Raw genomic sequence first — 7124 nt, forward strand, 5'->3', positions numbered from 1 at the left:
GGAGCAGATATAGCCCAGGGACAATGGACCCTGAAAACAGTAGCTCAGGATGGGTAGTGAGACATGGGTTTGGTTTGTTTTCTCATGGAAGGCATCTTGTTGTATGGGTTCCTTTGGAGGAAGTGGATGAAGTGGGAATTCAAGGAATGGATTATGGAGGAGACTTAGGTCACCTTCCTTAGAAACAGAACACTCCACTGACTTTCTTGACCACAGTGAATCTGTTTAATTTTGATGGAAGGAAATACCTAAGTGGAGCTGAAGTTATTGAACAGTATGTGTGATCATAGGCAGTTGTAAATTAGGAAGGAAATACAAGGAGTCCTAAAGAAGGAGAAATTAGCATTTATGTATGCTCACTTTAGGCTGATACCAGACTAGGCACTTCCACTGCTTCATCTCACCTAATTCACACAGGGACATTTTAAGGGTAAATATTATTGTACTCATTTTATGCAGAGCAATCGGATGCTCAGAAACATACAGTAAGTACAGACTTACTCAAGGCAAAAATAAATACATTGACTTACAGACGGCAACGTAACTGCACTGGAATTCCAACAGGAGACTTCCTGGATCCCAGAGAGCTCTCTTCTTGCTCCGGGGTGCTGTATCCACATTCAAGGTGCAGGGTGAGAGGGCAGCAAGTGGAAGCATTTTTATATCCTGAACTAGCTGTGGGCATTATGGTGATTGCTGAAAACAACACAGTATCCAATCCATAAGACTGAAAAATTCACCTGAGGACTCAGAGGAATCAAATCCTAAGATAAAAAAGATCTTCCAACCCCCATTGACTTAGAAAGACCCTCTTCAGAGTGCCGGGCAGACGTTTACCCAAGCTCTGCTTGAGCGAGTCCAGTTGGAGGGCACTTCCCCAAGCCTCCCTCACACCGAGCTTAATGCCAGAAGCTTCTTGGTTCGGTTGAATCATAATCTGTCTCCCTCGGTCTTCTCACTGGTTTCTGTTCTTCTCTCTGAAGCGACACACCATAAGTTTATTTCCTTTACTATAAGGTCAGAATTTCATGTTCCAAGGCCATCATCAGCTCTCATCAGGAATGTTCCAGACTGAACGGTCTCTGTCCTTCAATTACTCCATGACAGACAGACTGACAGTTTCTAATTCTCAATACTCTGGTGGCCCCAGATGACTATTCTATACATTATAAATATTTTGTGTTGTTGTTGTTTACATGGGCTGGCACCAGGAACTGAGCCCAAGTCACTGGCATGGCAGGCGAGAACTCTGCCACTGAACAACTGTTGCCTGCCACAAATACATTTATAAATATTTTTAATCATACTTTATACTATCATCTTAATAGAGAATAAACAACACTATCTCCATAGAAATGGACCTTAAAGGTTCAATTTTGTCATTGTTTATATTCTGAATTAGTTACCTCCCTAAATCTGAAAATACTCTCTTTAAAACTCCTACTTTCTTTCTTAAATTCTCCTCCTACACTCATGTTGGCTCAACTTCCCTAAAGCATTTCTCATTAGGCATTTAGGAAATGCCTAAATTTAAAGAAACAGTAGCCATTCTCCCTGATACATCTCATTTCCTTGGCCCTTCGGTTTATGTCGTTGCTTTTAAACCTCATCTTCCAGGCATTTGGTAAGAGGAGTAAAGAACTGGGCCAGTTTCCAAAATCCTACCTGAAATGTTCATCTCCAATAAAAAGTTTTCAATGCAAAAATTGATCTGCCTTCATTGCCTGTGCTGGGCTTCCCAGCACCACTACAATCAGAGGGAAGGAGGGCAGATGTTTTAGGCCAGGTACAATCTCCCTTCTGGTGAAAGACTCCTAGATTACCTTGTGATGAAACTGAAAACACAAAAAGACATATCCAATATAATTCATCCCTCCACCTTCATCTTCATCAACTTAAATATAACAACAAGCAACAATAATTCACCAATTGGCCAACTCTCATTTTCTCAATGTGATTTTGGTCACTCATCTTCCAAAGTTTATATTAGAAAGCAACTACGAATAGACTCCAAACCAATCCATTCCTTTTAGTGGCTGCCCACGGCACCCATTAGGAGAGAAGCTTTCAATCTTCAGGTTCCTAGAAGTATTGGCAGCTGAGTCCTTCTCTGAGAATTTCCCTTATCTAACAAGGGTCACCTCACCCAAAGTCATATCCCCTTCTCAGGGGCAGCCCATATCCATTGGCTAGTCAGGAAAGAGGGTATATGGAGGCCTGGCTCCTTGTCTCAAGGCGGGACAACTCTGAGGCATCAACCCAGCTCCAGAAGTCACCAAAGGATTGGTTGTGGCCTCGGCTGTAATTATATTATGGCTCAATCTCTTCCTGGCCAATCAATCCTGCTTCCCTCATCTCTGATACGTGTTTCTCCCCAAGAGCCCTCCCCAATAAACCAGCTACATGAAAATCTCAGCACCTCAGAGTCTATTTCCTACGGAAACCAACCGTGATAGAGGATTGATACATGTAGCATGATGATTAATAGATGATAGGTAGACAGATAGACAGAGGGAGAGGGAGAGATGTCAACTCTTGTTGGCCTTTACCTTTGGAAGTCTTCTTTTATATTCATAGAAACAGAATAATTACTTGTCACTTCAAAAAGCCTCAAAAACACATGAAACTTTTTCATCAGTTGGGGCCATTTATTATCATCATAAACATTTTTAAGAATTAGAATAACCATCAATTATTCTACATTTTCATCAAAGAGAAACCCAAAGCAGATATTAGATTAAGCTGTGTAGTTAGTTTTATTTGACATCTTAATGAGATGTTCAGTTTAGAATGAAGAATTCCTTGAAAGGTTTTGAGCTTCAAAGGAGACGTTAATAGTTTATCACATATCTCCTTGAAGATAGAGACACTTGGCTTCTGCAGTAATGCAGCGATGAGGTGGAAATGAGGAGGCTGCTTTCTGCTCCTGCCTCTTCCTAACTAGTCCTGCAGTCCTATCCAGTTCACTTAACCGCTGGACTCAGTCTTCTTATCTGCAGAATAAAGAAGGCATCTGCGATGCACTTCCACATCTAACACTCTATAACCATAAGATGACACCCTCAGTTCTTTGATGTGATTGTTTCTAGCTTTCACTATAATAAAAGAAAAATAGGAAAAGAATGGGAAATTTCTAAAATCACTGCTCATTAGAGGCACTGTGGAAATGACTCATCAAATACAGTTTTTAAAACCTGCCTAGGAAAATACTATTCTGTTCTACCTATAGCCACACAACCAACACGAGTCTGGCACATAGCAGGAGCTCAATAAATTCCTGATTGTTACACGAATGAATGCTTCTATTCCTGGTCATTATCTCACAAGAACTCTGCTTCTCCGAAGGAAACACAATAAATTTTATCCAATGACTAAACCGTCATGGCAGATATTTTACTACTATCTGTTTACTTATCTACTTGGAAAAAAATTAAACCCTTTTGGAAAAATATTTCAATGAAGAAACGTCTGACTGCAATCTAAATAATTTCATTAAGCTGTCATATAATTAAAATTGCCAAGTTGTTGTTCAGTGCAGTCTTTTAAAGTTACTATTGGGAGGAAGTGCTTTAAAAATATTTCCGTAAAAATGGGAGGGTGCAGCTGTTCGGACTGTGTGCTGAAATCCAGTTATTGTTTTAAAGTTAAGCTCCCTACAGCCCTCAAATGGATACTGATGCTTGACATTTCGATAGGGTGCAGCATAAACAGAAGGTCGGGCCCTGCTATTTTATGGTCGAAGAGTGTTACCTGCATACTTGCTCATGCTTCCATTCCCAGGTGCACTTACCTGCTCTTCTCACCTTGGGAGGTGGCATGGTGTACTTGTTGTGAGAAGGGGGTTGGCAGTCACCCACTCTTAGCTTCAAGGATCAGCTGCATGATTGATTAGATATGTTTTTTCATCAATAAATTGCATATAGTAATAGGCAATTATTATAAAAGGTCATTCAAATAAAATGCCTAACATAGGCCAGCACATCTTTTTACAATCATGGTAAAGCACATTTTTTTTTTATCTCTGGAATCATTTTTTAATCTATCAGATAAATTCAGATCATTATTAATATCTCTGGCTTTGAAAAGGTATAATCCTCAGTTCTCTATTTTATAGAGACATAACATCAAACCGCTTTTTGAGTCTAAGATTTAAAAATTTCCCCTATACTTCCAAATATCGAATGGGAGAAACCTTGCAGAAATTTCACCCAAATAAGTTTGATACCTCAAAAGCTGCAAGCCAGCTCCATGGAGTTGGATATCATGGAGACAAATAGTCTTGTGGTTGAATACTGACTAAGGGCATTATGACATAACAGCATAACTAAATACTATAGAGAAGCTAAACATATCTGTCCTCGAAATAAATGACATTGCTATGTAAAAATGCATCTATGAAAGGGAAATGAACAAAGCAAATTGTCAAGGAAAATGAACTTGACACTGTACACTTGGGGTTATCAGGTCTGGTTTTATTTTTACACCTTTGGCTTCTGTGCTGTGTGGATGTGGGTAGAAGCCTCTTAAAGTGCTCCCATGCTATAATCTGCAATTATAGAATTGCTAAACATTGCAATTTCTGCAACCACACTCTAATAACAGCAAAGGCAATTAAGAGAACATACCCCTCAGGGTTAAAGGTCTGGGTATGCACCCTCTCCCTCCGTCCCCCCACAAGCCAGACCAAGTATAGTGTCAGCTACTGGTAAGAAAATCCCAAATGAATGGTAGAGATGGTGAGTATTAATTATAATTCAAGGACCAGCTGCAGCAGTGGAGACTGGACCTTGGCCCCAGAGCTCCTTTAAATCTTTGCAAGAGATTATAACTGACCATCTCCACTTTCTGGGAAAATGGGAAGTCCTCTTGTTCCCCCACTATTTGGTTTTTAAAGAACGGGAATATTCCAGGTTGCTTAAATCAATTCTTTCAATATGACATATAAACAGTGGTGTATTTTCTTACTGGATCAGTTCTCTGGATGACAAGAGTCTTCCTATACTAAAACAAAGATATTACAGATTAAAATATGGAAATCAGGTGCATTTTTGAGATAATGAGAATATCTAAGAGAAACCACTTCCTTGGTGCTTGGAGCTTTGGCCAGACCTCCAGACCCCAGGACCGTGTCCCTGCTGTCAGACTCTCAGGGGAGACTTGAGTGACAAAGTTGAGATACACTAACTTAGATGGTGGAGGTTTATGATCGCAACTAAAGGGAGGTGAGGAAACGTCACAGAAGCTACACAGCTGGGCCTCATGGAGTACAGATGATGCTCCCACATAACCGAGTGCCCTTGGACACCTAAGCAGGTGCCCTGGCTTCTCATAACCAACTCCAGCATTCCCAGACGCAGGCTCTCTGTTTCTGCTCCATTCTCCATTCAAGTCTTTCACTGTTGCCTCTTATTTGTGCGACTCTGTCTCTCTGTTTCACATGGAAAAGAATATGCAGTTGTGTTCCTGGTCACCAGTCCATGAAGCAAGCATCACTATGGGCACCATTCTCACACTGAAGCACGATGACATCGTACACTTGGCTGCTGTTGGTTAACACCTGGCCTTTGTCTTGAGAGAAGACACTCAACTTTCATCAAATACTTAATGCAACCCATAAGCATTGCTCTATTATAGCATTGCTGTAAATATTATAGTTTTCCTGTGTATAAGATATATAGTAGATAGATAGAAAGATAGATAGATAGATAGATAGATAGATAGATAGATAGATAGATAGATAGATAGATATTCCGGTGGACAGAGTTTTAGCAGAGGCTATAATATCTGAAGATTTCACAATAATTTTTTTTTAATGTAAATACTCCATTCAGACAAAATGTTTCTTCCATCATACCCACAGGCAACCTGAATCACCATAATTTTGAGTTGACCTACTGGCACTATAGAATACAAAGACTTTTAGAACAGAAAGACTAAAATTGCCTTTCTAATTACTTTCCCTCATTGAAGCATAATTCTCAAAGTTCCTATTCTTCCAGAATTCAGCAAAATTTCTATACTAAAGAATATCTGCTTCTTTACTTCTGCCAATACTTAAAGAGTATCTGCTCCTCCCAACACTTAAAAAAAATTGGATCCAATATGCAACAATAGTAGGGTTAAGTGGTTTGGATACAGCCACGGAAAGACATAAACGGACACTTAATGACTTTCTGTTGAAGGCAATTCCATCAATGTATCATTTCCAAACATCTTTGGAAGACACAGTGATCCCGCCAGGAGAATCTCCTGTGAGATATGAAAACTACTGGCACAGAGGATAATTGAGTTTTACTCCTATCAATGAGCATTATCTTAGAGGTTTTATGAAACCAGGGAATCATCCACTCCTAACTGCGTTTATTCCTGAAACTTTGGGCCTCAGTGTTACAGAGAGAACATTATTGCACAAAGAAAGCCTCAAGGGGGTAAATCTGATCTTACCCACTGCCCACAGCTCACTTGCACATGCACAAAGAATGAAAGGGTAAACAAGAAGACAAAATATTATGATTTTAGAAAAATGTACAGATAGCTAATCTAGTGACAAAGAGATCAGGGTGAATGTCTAATTAGCTTAATTGAACAGACACAATTAGATGTTCTCCTTGATGAATGTAATTACTGCGATTTCAAAACTGAAAATGGCCTTAGGGAAAAACCTGAAACAGCCTCATTTTTGATTGAAAAAAGCTGAAACCTCCAGTAGAAGTTAAGTAAATCACCCCCAATGTAATGTAGAACTGTTCTGTCTCCACTGGAGAGAATCCGCAGTGCTGGTCCTTTAAGTGGGAATTACATCCTAGCCTGCAACCTGAGAGCTGGAAGAACTGCAACTCACACAAAGAGGTGGGCTTGCTAAAGGCTAGTTGGTGACAACTAGTTAACGGAGGACCAAAGCTTAACATTCAGGGCTTCTGGTTACTTTTCTTTCTCCATACCTGGACTTGCTACCTTTCTTCCCAACACCACTGTTTGTCCAGAAAGCTATCAACTTTTCCAAAACTTTCCACACACCATGGCTCCTGGTGAAATCAGCCAGGCAGAGACCTGTATTTCTTTATTTCTGATTTATAGTTAACACTCGAAAAATACTGACATATACTGTCTGGAGTAAAAAGTTC

General features: G+C 39.9%; 1 long non-coding RNA gene across 1 annotated transcript in view; it reads right to left on the bottom strand.

Moving 5' to 3' along the window:
- The window catches only part of LOC143662709 (uncharacterized), a 39055-nt gene extending 34768 nt beyond the window's left edge, over positions 1 to 4287 (bottom strand). The window contains exons 1-2 of the long non-coding RNA XR_013165562.1: positions 4226 to 4287; positions 3791 to 3876 (exon numbers count right to left, since the gene is read on the bottom strand). This is a non-coding gene — a long non-coding RNA (uncharacterized LOC143662709). The remainder of the gene's footprint in view (positions 1 to 3790; positions 3877 to 4225) is intronic.
- Positions 4288 to 7124: the final 2837 nt, after the last annotated feature.

This window comes from Tamandua tetradactyla, chromosome 18, assembly GCF_023851605.1.
Source record: "Tamandua tetradactyla isolate mTamTet1 chromosome 18, mTamTet1.pri, whole genome shotgun sequence".
Taxonomy (NCBI): domain Eukaryota; kingdom Metazoa; phylum Chordata; class Mammalia; order Pilosa; family Myrmecophagidae; genus Tamandua; species Tamandua tetradactyla.